This window comes from Elgaria multicarinata, chromosome 5, assembly GCF_023053635.1.
Source record: "Elgaria multicarinata webbii isolate HBS135686 ecotype San Diego chromosome 5, rElgMul1.1.pri, whole genome shotgun sequence".
NCBI lineage: Eukaryota > Metazoa > Chordata > Lepidosauria > Squamata > Anguidae > Elgaria > Elgaria multicarinata.
Genome location: NC_086175.1, coordinates 82,580,518 through 82,602,619, shown reverse-complemented (window position 1 = coordinate 82,602,619; position 22,102 = coordinate 82,580,518).

Here is a 22,102-nt window from a genome sequence, read left to right as displayed (position 1 = left end):
GTACTTTACTACTTAGTATTCTCTTAATCACGTAGTTCATGCATTTCTGTTCCGTAATGGACTGGCAAACCTTGAAGAGCAAGTCAGTTTTGCAAACATTTGCTGCAAGGGGTTAGACTCCATCATGTACTCCACCTTTTTGTCACTTGAAATGTCATTTTTGCTTTTTGAACGGAATCATCAAGAGCATCAATTTAGTAAACACACACACACACACACACACACACACACACACACACACACACGCTTAGACAAAAGGCACCTGTCTTTTTAATCCAGTACTAAGCCAGGTCTTGGGAAAGTGTTTAAAAACAGAAATTTGAAAGGTGTTCAGAGGTATTCCAATCCACTTTGGAAGAAGGCTTACATCTCTTGCCTTCTATGTATCTAACTGGGTTAGGGCTTTGTGAGAATGTCCTACTATGTAGGGCCTGAAGACATGAAGTTTCTGATTTTCCCTGCTTGTGTCATTCTTCACATTACTGAGAAAACCCATTAACTGTATAACATGGTAACAGTCACAAATGCATGTATAAGGCTACTCATGGGATGCTATGGAACACAGAAACTACCTTATATGGAGTCAATCTATTGGTGCATGTAGCTCAATATTGTCTATACTCTACACTGACTAGCAGTGGCTCTTTAGGATTTCAGACAGGAGTCTTTTCCAGCCCCAGCTGAAAATGCTAGGGACTGAACATGGGCTTTTCTGCATGCTAAACATGCTCGCTACCACTCGGCCACAGCTCTCATGGGAAAATACACAGGCAATGCAAATGCCACATCCTTACCACTAAACCAGCAGGAATGGCGGCAAAATGTGCTTAAAACAGACAAGGGGCCCTCCAGATATTTGTTTACTGTTTGTTTGCTTGTTTGTTTATTTAGAACATTAGAAGAGCTGTGTTGGATCAGACCAAGAGTCCATCTACTGCAGCATTCTGTTCACACAGTTGTAATTCCTCACACCTCTTCCAAAGCAGAAGGACAGAACACTACAGGACCTATCATTCTTGAACATTGACCTTTATACTGCCAAACACAGATGGCTTATAATGACACACACACACACACACACACACACACACACACACACACACACACACACACACACACAGAGAGAGAGAGAGAGAGAGAGAGAGAGAGAGAGAGAGAGAGAGAGAGAGAGATTCTTCACATCCTCATACAAAGACCTAAAATTTGAACTCTGCATATCAATGTCAAGAATGACCTTCCTAGATCCAGCCAAGAAGAATCCATTTAGTTCAGCTTTCTGCTTCCAACAGCAGCCAGCCAGCCAGCCAGCTGCTTCTGGGCATTCGTAAACAGGTATGACAGTGATGGCCACCCCCAGATGCTTGTCCTCAGCTTCTCATCCTTAGAGCTATAGTCTTTCTTGACACAGTTCCCTCTCACTATCATGGCTAATAATTACTGAGAGACCCGGCCTCCATGGCTGTGATCCTAGACAGCCATCGCACACATGCAGCTGTAGGCATTTTGAAAGGGTTTCTTTTTTTCTTTTCTTTTTTTTTTGCTACAGCCAATCAATCACCCAGCAGAACGGGCAGGTCACCTTTTCATTTAAATCCAGCTTGTCTGTTCAGCCATGTGATCAGCTGCAGAAAAAAGTTTCAAATATTTCTTTATTATTTAAAATACTTTTAGGGAACACAGCCCTACAACATCTGACTATGGGTGTGCTTCTCCCTGAACTATGGCTGTCTAGGGTCACAGCCTGACATTTCATCTATTGTTTTTAAAATATCACCATCACCTTGGGTAGCGATTCCACAAATGCATTACGTTGTGTGTGGAAAAACTACTTCCTTTTGTCTTTTAGGTGACAACCACCAGCATCATTGAATGACCCCAGTTCTGTATTATGAATATAGGGTTGGGGATGATCCCTTTCCACTCTTTCCACACCATTAAGAATTTTGTGATCCTCTATCATATTCTCCATAATTAACTTCTTATTATTTTTTTTTAAAAAAGCTCACTCTTCCATAGAATTGATGCTCCAACTACTTATTTATCTATCTATTTATTACATTTTTATACCACCCAATAGCTGAAGCTCTCTACTTGATTAGTTGCCTTTAAAAAACTATTTATCAGTTTTAAAATATTTCTGTTTTCGAGATGGGGCAACTAGAACTATACATAATATTACAAACCTGGCTTTACCATTGAGTTATATATAATGGCATTCTGAATATGACACTCTATTCCCTAATAATTCCCAAAAACCCCCCATCAAATTCACCTTTTTCATTGCTGCACTTTGGCAGGCAATGCTTACTGGGGAAAAATAACTTGATAACAAAACAATGGTGTGAATTAACTCAAAGTCAAACTTTTATTGGGAGATCCCCTTTGTAACCTTATTGGGAACCACTCTACTACAATAACCTTAGCAAATATGAAGCATCATGAAAGCAATACATTGTTGAGCTTTGGGTGACAAAGGTTCATTCCAGAAGTCAAGAAAAATGCATTTTTTGGACATAATCCAAGGTGGAGTCAAGAGCAGTTAAGCCTATTCGTGAATTAAAAATGCACTCTGTTCATTTCCATAGTATCTTGTACCTTAATGCTCCAACTTACACTCTGGCAGGAAGAAGAGAAAACCACTTGAGGGAGAAGTGGGAGAAGCTTACTGAGATCTTTAAAAGCTGCAAACAGTTGAGACACTTTAGATCAAAGACTTTTACATCAAAGGCTGACCCACCCCCTTTGCTCTTATTTTACCATAAGCCTTCAAAGCTGAGCTCATTGGAATAATATGACATTTTTTATCCTGGATAACCAAGGAGCTGCCAATATTTTCCCCAAGTCTATTGAAACAAGATGTGACCCAAACCCTATGTCGTTGAAACGCACCAAAGAAAATACTGGCTCAGGTGGATAAGGGTGTCCATAAATAACTTTCAGACATAATTTTGGAATGGGATAATGGAACATATACATATTAGCTTAGTGCTGCAGAGGTGTTCTACAGATTGCCCTGGCTAGCCGGTGGTTAAATATGGCTGCAGTGGAATGCCAAGGGTTGCTGGTTTGGAAGCAGATGAGATTGGAAGTAGATGTCATAGACAGGGACATCTTTGACTTCATAGAACAACTGAGAATAAAAAAAACATTTTGATACAATATGATATAATATCGCTTTAAAGTTTAAAGAGGAGGAAAAGCACTGATGGTCCTACTTGAGGCTGGGTCATTCAAGATACACTAGCAAGGCAAATCTGAAATTCAGGTACAGTGGTGTAGTGCAGCCAGGGCCCGCAAGGACACAGCACCGGCACCTTTAAATTAGTAGGCGCACTGATATTATCTGCTACCGTCTCAGAATCTCATGTTTCCTCTTAGCTTAGCTATAGCCCTCATAGTAGCCAGAGGTGGGGGAAAACAAATTTTCTCAGCAACAATATATTGTTCCCTATTGTAATGCAAAGTATTTCGGAGTACTTTGGTCTTGCATGTCCAGTTAAGACCCATCAGCTTTACAAAACACCTGCTCCGGGGATACATGAAAAGTGCTTGAACTGGTTTGTTGATATAGATCAACACAGCTGCCCGACATTTTTGGAACTATGGAGAATGTCCTAATGAGCACCTGCACTTCAAACTTTACCACTACACCACGGCCAGTTTAATTCATACCACAGAGAGCAGGACCACAATACGATATAATATCACTTTAAAGTTTAAAGAGGAGGAAATGCACTGAGCCATTACAGAATCAGGCTGGATGGGAGGCATTCAAAAGAAGAAAGCTTGTGATATTTCCAGCAATGCTCCTGAACCCACCGAGGGCTTAATTTATCCCACAGCAGTAGAACCAGAAAGGGAACAACAAGTGGCATCAATGCAGCACTGCCAGCTGGGCTATTTAATAGCTTGCTGTCTAAAGCTCTGTCTGCTGTGAATAGACTATTTGGAGTTATGGGGTTGTGCTTTATTCCTCCGGTGCCAGCTATGGTGGACCAGAGAGACTTACTGCTGCCCCTGGATGTGGGATGGTGCAGAAGAATGCTTTTCCATACTGCTGAGGGTTCCGAGGAGTGTTCTTCTGAGTCAAAGAATATTTTATCCGGCTGTGCAGCATTGCTGGTCCTCGAAGCTCCTCTTCCAAGGGAGTCTCTGGTGTGACAGGTAATTCTGATGCTGTCTCTCTGGCCATGGTTCCTGAACCCAGTCTTCCCCATTCTCCATGTCATCAAACCTCTACTCTGGTAGCAGGGAGTCTGACTATTGGACCACAGCATTGATGGGTGTCCAGTAATGAACAGGCTGAGAAGTCACAACCCAGTCCAAAATAGGAATGGACAAATCTGTCAAATTTGGTTTCTCTCAGTTTTTTATTTTTTGTAAGTTCAATTTGGTTGATCCCAAACTTTGAATAAGCATTTTCCTTGATGTTTTGTCTATGCATTTTTGTATGCCTTTTGCCTAATTAAACATTTTTGCAAGCCATTTTCTTAAAAGAATGCATTTTAATGCAATTTCCCCTAATATACACATTTCCATGTGCATGTTTTTTATTGGAGAACTGCATTACAAAGTTTGGAGAAGTGCACATTTCAAATTCTGTCTGAGGTGTGGCTCACATGTGGTTTCAAAAGTGAGAAATGAAGTAAGTTTACATTAAAATGTGAACTGAACAAATTTCTCCCCCATCTGTTGTTCAAAGTGGAAGTAGTATATTGTATTCCAGTAACAAGAAGCACTGTCAATGATGTCACTTTAATCCACTGGTGCACTGCAAGCTGTAGCATTGCCCAAGGGACAAAAGCTGGCCCTGAGATCAGGTGGCAGCACAGCAGTAGCATCAAGGGCACTAGCTATAATGTCAATGCACCGTGGCCAAGTGGGTTAGTGCTATGAGCAGAGATGGAGCAGGGACACAGACTGGGTTGGATGCCAGTAGCTTCATTTGTCAACTGCAGAGGATGGATCTCCTCTAGGCCTTTTAATTCCATTGGATGAATCTGGCACAGCCTTGAAGAGCCAACTGTTTCGCAGTGGGAAGGCACGGACGGACAGAGATAAGAGCTGATTTCCTTGCCAGAGATAAGACTCCATGGTAGCTGAAGTCTACCTTCATACAATGAAGGTGCCACGTCCGGAAAGAAATGGGCTGCCTGACCAGTATACTTAAAGGGGCCTATATCAATTGATATCCATGTACTTTTGACATAACTGGGTTGTGGATCAGGTTGGAAGCGATTAAGTATTTCAGTGATAGCGTTACAGGAAAAATGAAGAAAGCAAGGACTGAAGGTGACTTTCACCTTAACTGGTCATTTCTGTGCTTTGAAGTATTTTTGAATTGTTCAGCAGTGTGTGACCTGATACAACCTTAACTCTCACCGAACACATTATAAGTGAAAGTCAGGTTGACGGGAAATGATGTGTTCATTATTTTTTATGCTGTAAAACCGGCATAAACACTTAGATAAATCAAGGTTTTGAAACATAAATTATCTTTTAAAGGGACTTGACCCCAAAATGCCTGTTTCATTCCAAAATCTTTCGGGACCAGCAGATGCATTAGAAGATACATTGTCATCTGCAAGGGGCTAGTTTGTGATGTTTGGCTTGGTTTGTATGAGCAAAATTCTGGCAAATGCCACAATTTGCTTTCATTTTCGTTATAGTCTATTATCGCGAATAGAAAAAAAAATCTTCACACTTTCCTTCTTTTATAATGTATAAGCAAGATAAATTGTTAACACTTGACAACTCCCCAGGCAGTAATGAATGACACAGTTTCCTCTGTTATCCCTGATAACATTTAGGATATGGAACGCTGCTTAATCCTCTTTCTACACATTCCCATCTGTGCTTTTGAGCCAGCGTAGTGAATTACTACATTCCATAGCATTGTCTGTAGGCACCATTTCATATTTTTAAAGCCTAGATAATTTATCTCCACAGTATATTTTTAATATACTGCAAAAAGGTAAAATGCCTAAGAAAGCCAAAGCAAATAAAACTGTTGCAGTTAAGAGATAGATGGAGGCTTTCGAGAAAACAGACCATCATAAACATTGATTGGAATACAGCGCAAAGCCAAACTAATCACTTTATTTTCAGAAAAACCATATTGCAAACTCAGAGTTAATCATTCATTATTTGTAAGCTACTTCAGTGATACAACTGTTGCTGACAAATTTGCCTGGAGAAAATCTTTTAATTGTACCTTAAGTGTCCAAGCACCCATGCCTAGATGGCACCTTTACTTTTATCACCTTTCAGTTTATTTTAATCACATTTATTTTAATCAGGCCGGGGGGGGGGGGGGGAATCGCAGGGGTAGGGAGATCGGGGCCAGGGGGGAAGAGTGGACCCTGTGGGAGAGATGGGGGGAAGAGCAGAGCTGGGGAGGGATATCACGGCTGGGGGGGTGGGGGGCATTGGACATGGTGGGCAGGCAGGGGGCATCGGACATGGCGGGCAGGTGGGGGGCATTGGACATAGTGGGTGGGCAGGGGGGCATTGGACATGGCAAGTGGGCGGGCGGGCAGGGGGGCATCGGACATGGCGGGGGGGAAATCAAGGGCAGGGGGAGCGGGGAACCCTTTTTAAAAAAGCCTACCTTATCGTTGGTGCGCTCCTGTGCACATGGCCCCTTTAAATGTAAAAAAAATGGCAGACGTGACAGGGCTTTCCTTTACCCCGTCGCGTGTCACGTGTAGACAGGAGTGACAGCCCGTGCTACTTCTAGCGTGGGCTGGCCCCTCCACACACAAGGATTTAAAGGTAGGTCTAGCAAGGCCCTGAGTCAAGCTTGAATTTGGCAAGATTTTCATGGAGTTGTTCATATACGTGCTTTGTATTATTATTATTATTATTATTATTATTATTATTATTATTATTTATATAGAACCATCAATGTACATGGTGGTACTTGTAGGTGGTATTTCATCAAGGCTAATCAGGTGTTTGGCCTACAACTTCAATAAGCCATCACCATAAGCTATGCTAGTTAGGGCTAAAGGGAGCTGAAGGCCAAAACATATAGAGGTCTATAAATTTTCCACCTCTGACTGAAGGCAATCAAATGCCTCACTGTGACTTGAGAAAGAATTGGATGAAACTCAAATTGGATGAAACGCCATACCCACAGGGAACACCGCTGCTCCCTTAGGGTTCCATTTACTCCCAGCCACACGGGAAAAGATTATACGGGGAGAGTACGTGGATGTCTTTACTCTTCTGTTTCGTGAGTCTGAAATGAAAGATAAAGACAAATCTAGTGATAGGGATCATGAGCGGGTATGGCATAAGAAAGTTATTAGAAACTGGGCCAATTGGCTGCCATTTAGCTGAGGGAAAGGTAGTAACGGCCGGGGAAGGCAACGGCAAACCACCCCACTATAAGGCCTGCCAAGAAAATGCCAGCAAAAGGTGGCGTCCCTCCAAGAGTCAGTAATGACTCAGTGCTTGCACGAGAGGTTCCTTTCCTTTCCTTTTTTCCTCCAAGGAACCCAAGGCAGCATACATAATCCTCCTCTCCATTTTTTTTATCCTCACAACAACAACTCTGTGAGGTGGGTCGAGCTGAGAGTCTTTGACTGGCCTAAAGTCACCCACTGGGTTTCCATGGCCAAATGGGGACTAGAACTTGGATCTCCCGACTCCCAGTCTGTCATTTTAGCCACTACACCACACTGGCTCTCAATGAGACACTGAAGTATTAAAATGTAATTTAACCCCACTTATTCCCCGAGGGCACATTGAATCTCATATACCTCTCAGGTTGCAGCAAAAGTCAATCTTCTTAAATTGTTCCATTAGATGTCCTCCCAGGTCAAATCCAGCACTCAACTGGCATGGAGAACCCTCTTGCTCCATTGACTTGCAGTTCAGTTGTGCTTTTAATAGTTTAAACAACAACAACACTAAAAGCATATCTGACATTTTCCACATAAAGTAAGACCCCAGTTACAGCAGGGACTCCTGTCTTTGCTGCTGTTATTTAGTTTTTAGCCTCCTCAACCAGAGGCTCAGGTACTACATAAACACCACAGATACACTCAGGGCTAGTGTCAAGGTAGGCATGGTTGGGCATCTGTCAAAGGCCCAGACCCAAGCAGGGGCCCACTCACCAGAGCCCCCTGGAGTTGCTCCTCCTCTTCACCATTGCAATCGGAATATTCATCTGCCTCTCCCTCTGGCCCAAACCATGGTGGTGGTGAGAAGGAAGGCAGTTGATGTCACTGCCTACTTGCTCACTGGTTCTCTGCCTGCCAAGCAAGCAAGCAAGTGGTAGCAATCACGAGAAAGAGGAGGAATAGCCATAGCAGTTGGTGACAATGGTGATGAGGTGTTAGACTCACTCAGGGAAGGGGCCCATTGAGGGTGTCTTGCCCGTGGGCCTTCAAAAACCTGGAAGTGTCTCTGGATACACTGGAACCTTTTATTGTGTGGCCCCACTTGTGTTATGTAAATTGGCATTTAATGCCATGTAGTGGTTAGAGTGTTGAACTGGTACTCAGGAGATAAAGGCTCTAGTCCCCACTCAGCCATGAACCTCACTGGGTCAGTCACTGACTCTCAGCTTAACCTGCCTACCAGGATTGCTGTGAGAACAAAATGGAGAGAAAGAGAACTATGTAAGCTGCTTTAGGTTCTGTTGATATTTTGAAATTGTGTAAATAATCAAATGTATATTTTACAAAGAATGGGTGTAGTTAAAGATTGAAAGTAGAGAAACGCAGCAGCAAATTAGGCAGGTGTCTGTAATGAAGGCAAGAAACACCTGAGTTAATTGATGTCAGTTTGCTAACAGTTTTAAAAGGGAGTGTCTTAAACAGTTGGTAGAAGGGGGTAGGAAGGAGGAAAAGAATTGATGAAAGGAACATTGCTGCAGAAAGGAGTTGGAAGCAAGGTTGCTGATACCACATTGTTTGGCTAACATGGGAGGAAAGCTTCAAAGCAAAAGGTCTGAAAACTGAAACTCTCAGAGACTAATTGCTGGTAGGAAAAATTGTTTAAAAGTTCTCATTAGAAAGGAAGATGAATGCAATCTGAGTATGCAATGAAATGAATTGTATGTTGTTCTATTGCCAATGCTGAAAAGTAAAGCTATTAACCTATTTGGCGTAAGAACTTATCTTTACAGCAGCGTGAGGGAGTAAGCTGGAATCCGCTGACTCCTTCCTCTCGGGTGAGGAAAGAGTATAAACACAACCCAACAGGTTCCTTGTAAGAGGGAAAAAGTAGTGATATAAATGTAATATTTAAAAAAAGCCCCCCCCCTTATATTCAGATCAGCAACATGGCAGAAACAGTGAATTCAGACTGTCAGTCCAATTCATAAGAATGTAAGAAGAGCCATGCTGGATTAGACCAAAGGCCAATCTCATCCAGCATTCTGTTCTCACCAACCACATTTCTATGGGGAAGCCCACAAGGAGTACATGAACACAATATTCATGTGTGAAAGGCAGGACTTCTCTCCCTCCCTGGAGTCTTGATTCTAAATTATTTCATGCATTACAGCCATAAAAGGGCAATTCACAGGAAGTGGTGCTGCACCACCCTGGCACCACCATCCACATGTTGACCATGGATGCCTGAAGAGAAGAGGCCTACATACACACAGTTCTACCCACACAAGCTTCTACAGAATCTGAAACAGAGCCCTAGCTAGTGTGGAAGGCTTCCCCTATTCAGACACCTGTGCTCGATATGTGGAGCTACATGATCATTGTGGCCCTTGGAGGGAGGGTCTGTAGCTCAGTGGTAGGGCATGAGCTTTGCATGCAGAAGGTCCTGGGTTCAATCCCCAGCATGTCCAGGTAGGGCTAGGAAAGAATCCTTCCTGAAGTTCTGGAGAGCCACTGCCAGCCTGTCTCAACAAACCTGGGCTAGATGGAACAACCGTGTGATTGAATATAAGACACTTTCCTGAGTTCCACTTCCTATTAATTGTGTGGAACTTCTTCATGCATATAATGTGTGAAGGGGCCTATTGTGGCTGTGCTCCAGTGACTTGGCCAGGGCTTAATCTATCTGAGCCAGTGCTCAGCAGGGCCTAGAACTCAGAACATCTTTGTCCAGCTATGTTAGATGAAAAACCCTGTATATTCTATACAAGCAATTTTGAATTGTATGGAATCTGATGGAGTAGAAATTTGATCCTACTTGCACTCCTTATTATTAAAGCTCAAGTGCAAGGACAAATGCTTTATGGAACAAAATTATGAGGTTACAATGAGGTCAAAGAACTGGAGGTTGTCCAAAATATGTTTCTGAGGGCAGTTTTATGCTTCTCCTAAGTACCTCTACAACTTCTCTAAGGCCAGAGGTGTGAGAATCTGCTATGTCAAACAGCAAGAGTGGGCTTTATTACATACTAGCTTGAAATTCAGAAAAGAACTCTGGATCAGCTAGCATGGCTTCATAGGACAGCTCCACAAATCTGAATCAGTAAAAGATGGCTGGCTTTCATGGCTAAGTAATTACTTAATGCTCTGTGGTCTTTCACAAGTACATCTAGGGCTCTTTTGGATGTCAGTTTTACTGGCGTAAAGGCCACTGCAACAAAGCTTTTTTCCCATGCTGCTTCTGAACGGCCACAACTCAACCCACCAAGCACTGCACAAAAGGGTCCATATTTCTTTTCCATGGTACCACACAAAATTACCAACTAATTGAAATCCAGAATATCTAATATAGGTTTACAAATTAGATCAGTATCACTTTTTTACTTATCTGTTGAAAAGTTTTTTTTAACCTGCCTTTGAAGGCACACTGCCCTCACAAGATGGCTTACAATACTACAAAAACATGAACCTACAATTATAATTAAATGCACGTGCAGGACAGTGGAGGCTGGTGGCTCCAACTTCGGTGTGGCTGTAATTCCACCCTGGGCTTTACTCAGAGTCAACCAGATCTCTAAAGGAGCTATCCAAAATGCAGACTCCACCCCCAAAATGGGTTCAGTATCTTGGGTAGCTTCTTTAGGGTTCTGGCTGGTTCTGACTGAAACTCAAAACGGAACCACAGCCCCACAGAAATCGGAGCCACCAGCCTCCAGTGATGCAGGAGCAGCAGTCACCAAATACAGACTGGAATAAATGAGTCTTCAGGTGTTTTTTGTTTTTAAAAAGATACCGGTGATGAGGCTGTACTTAAGGCATCTATCTGGAGAAAGTTTTCCAAAGGCGAAGGGGTCACCAGTGAGAAAGCCCTGTCCCTAGCACCCAGCTTCATAATGGCCAGAGAGGAGAGTCTCTGATGCTGATTTCTGGATATTCATTGTGGGTAACGTTTATAGAGAAACTTACCACATGGAAAGCAATTTCATAAACATATTCATTTGAGATATGTATCTTTATTGCATCTGGCTTTTAATTAGGTGTATAAAAATTTGATTACTGTAATTATCATGCTAGTTTGACTTGCATTTACATGTTTGTGGAAGTGTTCTAATGTGAAATCTCCCTTATTATTTGTATGTGTTTATAATATCCTGAGGTATATTATGATTTGATATCAACAACTTTGGGCGAGGTTTCAACTTGTTTATAAGGTTCAAAAATGATACCAACATTTGCCACATAGATAGCTTTAGCATTAACAAAAATTAACACATGGTTTATAGCCGATGCTTTATAATTAATTTTGTGCTTTATGGATTGGCTTATTTCCTTTTTAATCAACTTTTTTTTCCAATGCAAATGGCAGAAGTGGGACTGTTATCTAGATGGGGGCCACAGTGGGAGGCAAAGAGTTAAATCCCACATAATTCCCATGATATGGTCCAGATCAGGTCCCCTGTGCTTACTTTTGAGTCAGGAAAAAAAAGACAGAGCTGATAGTTGGGATGGGAGAGAATTTTGTAAAGCAGCAGTTTCTGCAGCCGAAACTCTCCCCACAGCCTGAGTTCGATCCCAGAGGAAGCTGGTTTCAGGCAGCTGGCTCTGGTCGACTCAGCCTTCCATCCTCCCAAGGTCAGTAAAATGAGTACCCAGCTAGCTGGGGGAAAGGTAATAACGGCCGGGGAAGGCAACGGCAAACCACCCCGCTATAAGGCCTGCCAAGGAAACGTCAACGAAAGCTGGCGTCCCTCCAAGAGTCAGTAATGACTCAGTGCTTGCACGAGAGAAACAAATTTACACTTCCTGGACTAATATATAGGTTGGAGCATGTTTAGAACTGAAAGGTACACCAAAGGAAATATGTGAAGATACCATATCTGAAAAGGGAAAGTTATAATCTGTAATGCATTGCACTTGTGGCAATGACGCCTCTAGGAGGAGCCAGAGCTTGGTGGGGAAAGCTGTGGCTCAGTGGTAAAGCACCTGCTTTGCATGCAGAAGATTCCATGTTCAACCCCTGACGTCTCCAGATAGGGTTGAGAAGGAATCTCGCCTGCAATCCTGGAGAGCCGCTGCCAGTCAGTGTCGGCAATACTCGGCTCGATGGACCCATGGTCTCACTCACTATAGGGCACCTACCTGTGTACTTATGATGATGAAATGATTATGTGGTAGCTCAGAATGTTCAGTTATTTGATTTTTTATTTATTTTGTATCTTGCCTTTCGGCGAAAACATGGCACTTACTGTAAATTAGCTAACAATAAAATCTGGGTTAAAATCAATATCTTAACTAAAACATAGTCTAAAAAAACACTATTAAAAACACAACAACAAAAGAAAAAAGCAGCACCAACCAATTAAAAAACACCTTCCGCAACAGACCAACTTATAGGCCAAAAAGCATGCCTGAATAAAAATGGCATTGCTGCCAGTGGAAGGACAACAGATAGGGGCCAAGGTAGCCTCGAGGAGGGAGTGGAGAAGGCCACAGCAGAGACTGGAAGCAGCCACTGGGAAAGCCCTCTCTCACATGACCACCAAATGCACCTCTGATGGCAGTGGTACAGTACCAAGAGAAGGATCTTCAAAGAAGATCTTAAAATGCAGGTAGGCTCATATTGGAGAAGGCGGTCTTTCAGATAGCTTGGTCCCAAGACTGTCTGTGAGGAAAAAGGAAGTTGTCAGTTCCACTGGGATTAAAGCCTCTCACAAAAGGGATGCCAGAAGACTTCAAAAATCTCCTGGGACACAGAGGCATAAAAATTGATAAGGATCTCTGAGGCAATGAGATTGAAGGAAGAAAAGAAGGCAAGGTCCTGAGAAAGCAGAACCTGGAGAGAGATAGCTGGAGAAATAGACTTGTGAGGAAAAGTTGAGTAGGCAGTGTACTGAGCTAAGGAAGAGCTAATTAGAGAAGGGACTCTTCTCTTATTACTGCAAGCCTGCATTGTAAGGGAGGGAGGGAGGAGTGCAATGGAGGCTGGAAAACATAGGCAGTAGCCTAAAAAGCAAGAACATGAGGAGTGAGACGTGAAAGCAGCACAAACTGAAGAGAAAGTATGAGTAGGGGAAAATGGGAAAATAGGACTTGAGCTGTGCACTACTGGTGGGAAGTGATCAGCCAAAGGAATTTTGAAAGGTTAGGGACTTCGGGCCAGGGAGCATAGAGTTGGTAAGTCTGAAGTCTAGATTTTGACATGGCTGTTTTGCTGCACCTTTTCTAAAAGTTGCATAGAAAGGAATTCTGGTGGTTTCATTCTGTTGTCACTGCAACATTGTGATCTGTCAAACCAAAGGGGTCAGTTAAAGCTCACAAGCAGGGTGCATGTGTGGCATTGAATTTCACATATTGATTTTAACTAACCAGCCAATTACTCAGTTGCAGGCTATTAGTGAGTTCCAGCCATGGCTGCTATTTTCCTCTTTTCTCTAGCTACTAGGCAGACAGTTATGTGATTGCCAGTTTTATTTCTGCCAGCACTTTTGGCCAATTCAACTCTATGGTCCTGCATAAGAGTGTTAGAAAACAGCATTACAAAAGCATTTCCCTGGAGTAGCTTCTGAAGAAAATGTATTCAAATGGCTTCTTTAGGCATGGGGAACCTTTTTCAGTTCAAGAGCCAAATTCTTATCCGGAAAGGGATGTGTGGGCCAAAGGCCGAATGGACAAGGCCAAAATGTGATTCTTACCAATATTAAGCCTACTCAGAAGTAAGCATGACAAGCCTCTGCATGTGTACTCAGAAGTAAGCAGGTCTGAATCACTCAGCAAGACTTAAGAACATAAGAAGAGCAATGCTGGATCAGACCAAGGGTCTGTCTAGTCCAGCATTCTGTTCAACAGTGGCCAACCAGCTGTGGACCCAGGACCAACAAAGCAGGACATGGTGAAACAGCACCCTCTCACACATGTCCCCCAGCAACTGGTGTATATAGGCTTACTGCCTCTGCTACTGGAGGTAGCACATAGCTATCAGATCTAGTAGTCACTGATAGTCTTCTCCGCTAGGACTTTATCTAACTCCCTTTTAAAGCCATCCAAATTGGTGGCAAACACTGCATCTTGTTGTAGCAAATTCCATAGTTTCACTGTGCTCTGTGTGACAAAATTCCTCCTTTTATCTGTCCTGAATCTCCCACCAATCAGCTTCATGGGATGACCCTGGGTTGTAGTATTTTGAGAGAGGAAGAAAAATGTCTCCCTACCCACATTCTCCACACCATGCATAACTTTTGTACACCTCCCCTTAGCCTCCACCAATTCTGCTTTTCTTACATGTTCAGAATATCTCAGAGTTCTTTGGTTTGTTAGGAATTCAACCTATACCACTCATTTCCTTCCTATAAGGCTGTGTTTTGAAAGCAAAAAGCAGTTCTCAGTGTTTGAAAATCCATTTGAATTTCAGAGGTGTGGTTAATATTCAGTGCTCTCCACTGAAAAGCCTGCTGAGCATATGACATAACTGCAGTTGATCAATGATATTCATAGCTGGGTCTCCTCAAATAAATTAGTTCATTGTTATACTGAGATCCTGTAAAGCAAGCTCTATTTTTCACCTCCCACACCTGAGCAGCATTTCTGTCCCATCATTCACCAGTGTTTGATTCAACCCATATAAACCTTTGATCAGCAGTTTTAAATTTTCTACTTCCTTTTTTCTCTCTATAGTAGTTGAGTAGTATATATAAAAAATGACGGGTTTACTCACCTATGAAACCACTTCCTTTCTTATTTTCCATTAATGTTGACATGGTTAGGAAAGGGCAGTTTTTTTGGGACTGCCACCTGTGCTTGAGACATCTGTTTGGAACCATAGTAAAATACACTGTTCTGTGGAAGCAACAAAGACTACCTAATTCATAATGGTATAAGCTTTCTGGACTACCTGATGCTGTGGACTGTAGTCCATGAAGACACTGCTCAGATGCCACGCTGGTGGTTAAGCATTTTGATAAACATAAACGTTATGGCTAAACATGTCATGTGAACCATTCCTAACCATGGTGGCTACACAGCCAGTTTAAATAACCTCTTTCAGCAGAAGAGCCAAATCAATTTCTCAGGGGCAGCATTACAGGGGTGGTGACACCAAAGGCAAAAGTGGCAGGGGCGAAGCTCAAAGCGGCAGGGCCAAAAATACAAATGAAATAAAAATTGAGAAGTTCTGCATATTGTTGCTTAAGGGTTCTACTGTCTGCAACTAAGCCTTAGGAGTGGGATTTCAACAGCTTAGAATAACTGCTAGGAGACCTACAAATCATTGGTGGTTGTGGGGAAAGGGTGGGAAGAAGGGAAGGGAGCATGGTCATGTGGGGAGCCTTGGAGGGGCCAGATTGGGACCCCCCAAAAGTCAGATTTGACCCTCAGGCCTGAGGTTCCCCACCCCGTCTTACTACATAATAAATGTGTTTGTCTTTGAGGTGCACAAGAGTCTTTGTTGTTTTTGCTACAACACACTAATATGGCTACTCCTCTTAAAATAAAATAAAAATATATAGTGGCCACCACAAGGGCCATTAACACGCTCTACCTCAGGAACAACCATTTCATTCAATATATTCCTATATCCTCCATTCACCTTTCCTCCTACTCTTCAGTTTTGCTGTTCTTTTTATTGGTGAAAAATAGTGTTTCAAATACTGGGAGGATCTGGCATTATGCTAGCCTAGTGGATAAGGATGAAATGGATGAGGGTAAGATATTCATGTTTACATTCTGTATTCCTAGAAAACTGGATTATATAGAATGTTGAGATGGAAGTGTAATATTATTTATTGTTTACATATGGTTACAGACATGTATATACTGTTTTCTAGTAAATTCTCAAAGGGGATTAAGGAATAATAAAACCATAACATATAACAATTAAAACACACACAATAAAATGATCACTGGTTGATTATAACCATACTGGCTGGCTAACACCTCAGGGAATCTCTGCTTGTAGAGATAGGCCTTGAGCAGTCATCTAAAGATCAGCCCTGAAGACGCCTATTACATTGGTAGCTTCTTTAAGTTTTGCCTTAAAGGGAAGAAAACTATAATCCATGCAGATTCTGACTTTCCCAGAAGAATTGAAAACGATCTACTGTTCAAAGCTTTGGAACAAAATGGTTCATTAGCTCCCCTCCCCTTGCATATCTAAGGAATGTCATGCCCTCACAATGGCACACATTTTGAACTCTTTCCAATTTCAAATATTTCCCATCTCTTTTAATACCTCGTTGCTTTTGCATCAATTACAGCCTGACCCAAAGCCACACTGGAAGTAGATATGATATATAGTGGAATCTATTTAAATGAATTTCTGATGAAAGAATAAAACTGTTAAAAGAATAAATTTACTGCCCACAGATTTATACAAATCCAGTATATGCAGTGAAATCCTCTTAAATGAAAAACTGATGAAAGATTAAAATGTTAAATGAATTAAAACCCAGCATCCTGGTGATATATAATGATGATTTGACCTATTAAAGGAAAGAACCAATGAACACCATGCCGTGAAGTGCTCCAGGATGTCAGTTTTAAATACGCAGTGAAACTCCGCAAAGTAAATACATGATCAATGGATATCTCTATTAAAGGCTAAATTTATTATAGACTAAATAAATAGCAGACATTTATTGCTCTTGTTCATTCATTGGGTAAAGGCTGCATGTCCTAATAGTAGTGAGAAGCGTGTTCTGCAGCCTGTGAACAATTTAATTCAGAAGTGTGAACGGGAGGATTATTCTGTTTCAAAGATACTCTGCCCATTCACCTACAGTAGCTGTGCCGAATGAGAAGATGGGTTGGGGGTAGAAGCAGCATAGCGTATTTGTGAGTCTGTAAATGGGCACTTTGCTTAATGCAGCACACAAAATGACTTAGATTGAACAATCCTAGCTGGCTGGAGGAATCCTGTACCTGTGTTTCAATAATATGTCAAGCATACAGCAGGGGTCCAGAACTTCAGGCTGGGGGGGGGGCAAATATTGGGACCCTAGGGTCCCAATTCAGCCCTCTGTGGTTCCCCAGTTAACCATGCCCTCTTTCCTGACTCTACCCTTTTCTTCACTCTACGACTGGTATTTTGGTGGTTTTCCAGCTTTTGTGGAGTTTCCCTCCTCATTTTCAAAAAGTGGAAACACCTCTCCTGGTATTTTGGCCCTGCCCCATTTTGCCTCACCCCACCCATCACTGGAACGTGGCCCCAGAGAGCTTCTCTGAAATGGAATTTGGTCCACGGACTCAAAGAAGATCACCCCACCCCGGCATACAGGATAATGTCTGATGTATATTATACATAGACCTCCCTGGTGCGGTGTCACACAGCACACTGGCACCCACATTATTTTTGAGAAGAACAAAGGAAAATCCCCTTTGAAATCAACGCACGTGTGTGCTTCCAGCCATTTCAAACCAAACCCTTTAAAACACATTATTTGGAGACACCACCCAGAGCCACATCTAGTGGTAGGGCCAGTGCAATGGAGAAGTCATGTTCAGGGTTCTAGATATGTGCTCAGGGTTCTCTTCTTGCCGCCCCTACGGAGAACCACAAAGCACTGAACAGAGGCCTCCTCTACAACAAACTGGTGGTGGTTGGTAGCTGTTGCTTGGACAGTAGTTGTACTTTGCATGCCCAACTCCTTTATATACATCTTTATATACATCCTTTATATACATCCCATTCTTTAAATGGCAGGCAGAGAGAGAAGGAAGGATCAGACTACATTGACTGGAAGTAAAACAAAACAGGGAGCTTCCCCCTTTTTTCATGAGGAGAAATGAATGACTTGCGGAATAACAGAAGAAAAGGTGATTTGAGAGGATCGAGTTAGATAATGAACAGCAGTCGAGGAAACTAATTGAAGGGGGTGATAAGGAAATGAATTTATTTGGGTATGGTCACAGCGGGAAATTAACTGATTTGGCTGAAACATCAGGCTCTGTCCCCTGGACTGTCAGACTGTACTTTTTGCCCCAGCAGGCTCTGTTTTGGGAGTAGCTTGGAAGGATGAGTGAAGGGACATAATGCCATTATTTGGCAGTGTGGGTATGTGGGTGTACAGCCACCATTGAAACCACTGTCTACCTAAAAATGAGGTGGCAAAGACATTGTATTCAGACTTTAGTATAGGGGTGGGCGAGGCATGTCTAGTGGGTTGCATGCAGCTCCCTGGCTATTTTTGTGCCCCACTTCTATGTTCTCTTGCTGCTGGTGACATCATGCCTCTGGAAGAAATTGTGGCAAAAATGGCCTTGTTTGCCTGCAGAATCACCACAATTCTGAATGCCACCATGGTGAATTCAGTGATGGGGGTGGAATGTGGCCAGGGCCAGCATCAAGGGTGGGTAGGGTTGGGTAGCTTCCAAGGACCCACACCCCATCAGGGATCCATTGAATAAGACCCCCCCCCCACACACACACAATGGAATTGCTCCTCCTTTTACCACTACAGCCTGCTTGTTCACCTTCCTCTCATTCTGGCCCAAACAATGACAGTGGTGAGAAGGAGGAGCAGAAAATGCCACCTTCTGCTTGTTCACTGGCTCTGCCTATCAAGCAAGTAAGTGAGAAAGAGGAGCAATTGCAGCTGTTGACAAAGATGGTTAGACTCACTAAAGTAGGGGAGCTATAGAGGGAGTTTTGGACAAGGCCCCCCAAAAACCTGAACACTGAATGTGGCCCCTGGGGATGGTTCCAGGGGAAAGCAAAGTGGCCCCTGATCCCAGAAGGTGCCCATCCCTGCTTTAGTGCCTCAGAAATAAACATATGAGGAACCCTTGAGGTAACAAGGCAAGAGGGGCACAGCTAATGTCTGTGCTTTCATCAGTTTCCACAGGGGAAGCCTTGATAGTCCGTTGCAGCAAAAACAACAAAGAGGTCTTCTGGCACTTTAAAGACTAATCAAATTATTATGGCATAAGCGTCACCTGATGAAATGGACTATAGTCCACAAAAGCTTAAGCCATAATAAATGTGTTGGTTTTTAAGGTCCCACAAGAGTCTTTGTTGTTTTTCCTTTCAGTAAGGTATTTGAAACGGATAGGGTTTTTATAGGCCTGAAAATATACTGATATTGCTTCCTCAGTGGTACTACTTCTACTTCAGTATGGGGCCATCATGCTGAATTCGCTGATGCATATTGAAAGAGAAAGAAAACATCAACCAATGTTGACCATAATATATAGACAATGCAACAGACCAAAAAGATTAGATGATTGAAATAAAGGACTACCAAAATGATTCTGAGCTTTGCAAATTAGAGTTTTGAAGAAAGGTTAATCAGTGTTGCCCTTTTTAGCTCATGTTAAGGAGACTTAAGAGGGCTATCTCCTTGAAAAATGCAAGTTACTTTAGAGATGGGAACAGATTGTTCCTACCAACAATCTGTTTAAGATAGCAACTAGCTAAAATGAATGAGAGATGGATGTATAAAGAGAAGGCCACCTAAAATCAATACAGATTTGATGGGGCTCAGAGGAACAAAGTCATAAAATCCAATAAGGGCAATGGGATTGGTGAGTGAGCCTTAACAGGACAAACACTTCTGTTTATGTTAACCGTGGACCTCTCAAAATAGCATTAAAAGTAAAAGGATGTTTGATATAGGAAAGGTTTTGGAACTGGGGTGGGAAATCTGTGTCCCTCAGCATCATTTTATGCAGGGTGACTTAGGGGAGAGAGAGAGAGAGAGAGAGAGAGAGAGAGAGAGAGAGAGAGAGAGAAATAGACAGAAAGGTGTGGTACACACGTGTGTGTGTGTGTGTGTGTGTGTGTGTGTGTGTGTGTGTGTGTGTGTGAGAGAGAGAGAGAGAGAGAGAGAGAGAGAGAGAGAGAGAGAGAGAGAGAGAGAGGGTTCATCTACACCAAGCATGATATTCCACTATGAAAGCGGTATATAAAAGGCAGGAGTCACACTCCTGCTTTATAGTAGTATTGAAGTGCATTGACAACTGTTGGGGCCCATTGACACATGTCATATACCGCTTTCATACCGCTCTCATAGTGCTATATCCTGCTTGGTGTAGATGTGTCATGGGCCCCAACAGTTGTCAGTGCACTTCAGTACCAGTATAAAGCAGTAGTGTGGCTCCTGCCTTTTATATATCGCTTTCATCCTTGCTTGGTGTAGATGAGCCCAGAGAGAGAGAGAGAGGAGATGATGATGACGACGACGACGACTTGGGTTGTAGAGAGAAAGAGACAGAGAGGGAGTGGCACACACACACACACATGGCACAGAGAGAGAGAGAGAGAGAGAGAGAGATGCCCACCATCAGCTTTTCCCACAATGGGTTGTGATTCCCCCAACTGACTTTTCCCAATGGTCAAAAGCCTTTCATAAGAAAAAGGTGAAGATAACCACCTTTTTAGGATAACCAGTTAGATTTCCAGTATCCCATGTTTAGAATGTTCTGTGGAAAGACAGAAAATCATTTTTTAAACAATTATTTTAGTTATGAAAGGCCAAGCACAAGAAAATGCATTTGCTAATCAAAATATGTCTTACTGTAGTCACACTCAAGATAGGGGAAATAGAGGAGGATGGCAGAGGCAGCATTTCAGTAGAGGTAAAGACATATTAGTTCAAGGCAGGGGAGCGGCAAGATTCACAAAAGTAAAATGACCTGGTCTTGGTTGCATTCAATGCTAAATTGGATGATGATGATGAGGGTGATGATGATGGATGATAAGTAGGAAGAGGAGGAGGTGGAGCAGAGTATTTTAAGAACACTAGTGGAAGTTATTTTTAATAACTCATGATAACTACAGCAATCTTATCCACACAGGTTAAAAACACAGGTTGATGCTATTGCAGACCAATCAAATATAGGTCCATGGCTTTTTGAGATGTGCTGCAGCAAAGCCAAGGCTCACATATTCCATCTCCCCTTCTCCTCCTCTTCATGTGCAAAGGGGAGCAATTTGACTTTATACTGTTAGTTTTACCCTACCCTGTGCTCGTTTACCCTACCCAGTGCCTGTTTGCATTCTCTTCCCCTCCTTATCGCTTTACTATGATTTTAATAGAATGTAAGCCTATGCGGCAGGGTCTTGCTATTTACTGTTTTACGCTGTACAGCACCGTGTACATAGATGGTGCTATATAAATAATAATAATAATAATAATAATAATAATAATAATAATAATAATAATAATAATAATAATTTGAGGCTGATTCCTATGGCTTGGAATAAACTGCAATCTCCTGTTTAATCCAAATACGGGAAACTGTGATTTGTACAAAGATTCATTTGGGGGGAAAATGTCTCCTAGCCCTGCAGCCTAGCAGTCATGTGTTCAGCACATAGGACACATTCCCCCCCACCCCTTTTAACACTGGATAGAAGGCGTGGACCATACAGGCTACCACTGTATCACTTCCACTTTCACACCTTTGGTATGCGCAGGGCGAGAGGAGAGTAGTATTCTTTTGAACAGACCTTATGGTTTGTGTGCTATGTTTTCTTTTCTTTTCTCTATGAAGAAACAAGACATCTAATTTTTATTTTTAAAGAAACACAACGTTATTGATCAAACTGTAAATATATTTACTGTGCCGGTTATGCTCTGTATACTAGCTAGCTGGCTAATGAGTATAAGTAGTCTTTCCCCCCTATGTATGAAAGAGGAGATAAGGAAAGGGGCAGGGCTGGTGTCAAGAGTAAGCATGATTGGGCAGCTGCCAGGACTCCACAGCCCAGCAGAGGCCTCCTTGGAATTCCTCCTCATCTTCCCCCTTGCAAATTCCTTGTTTAC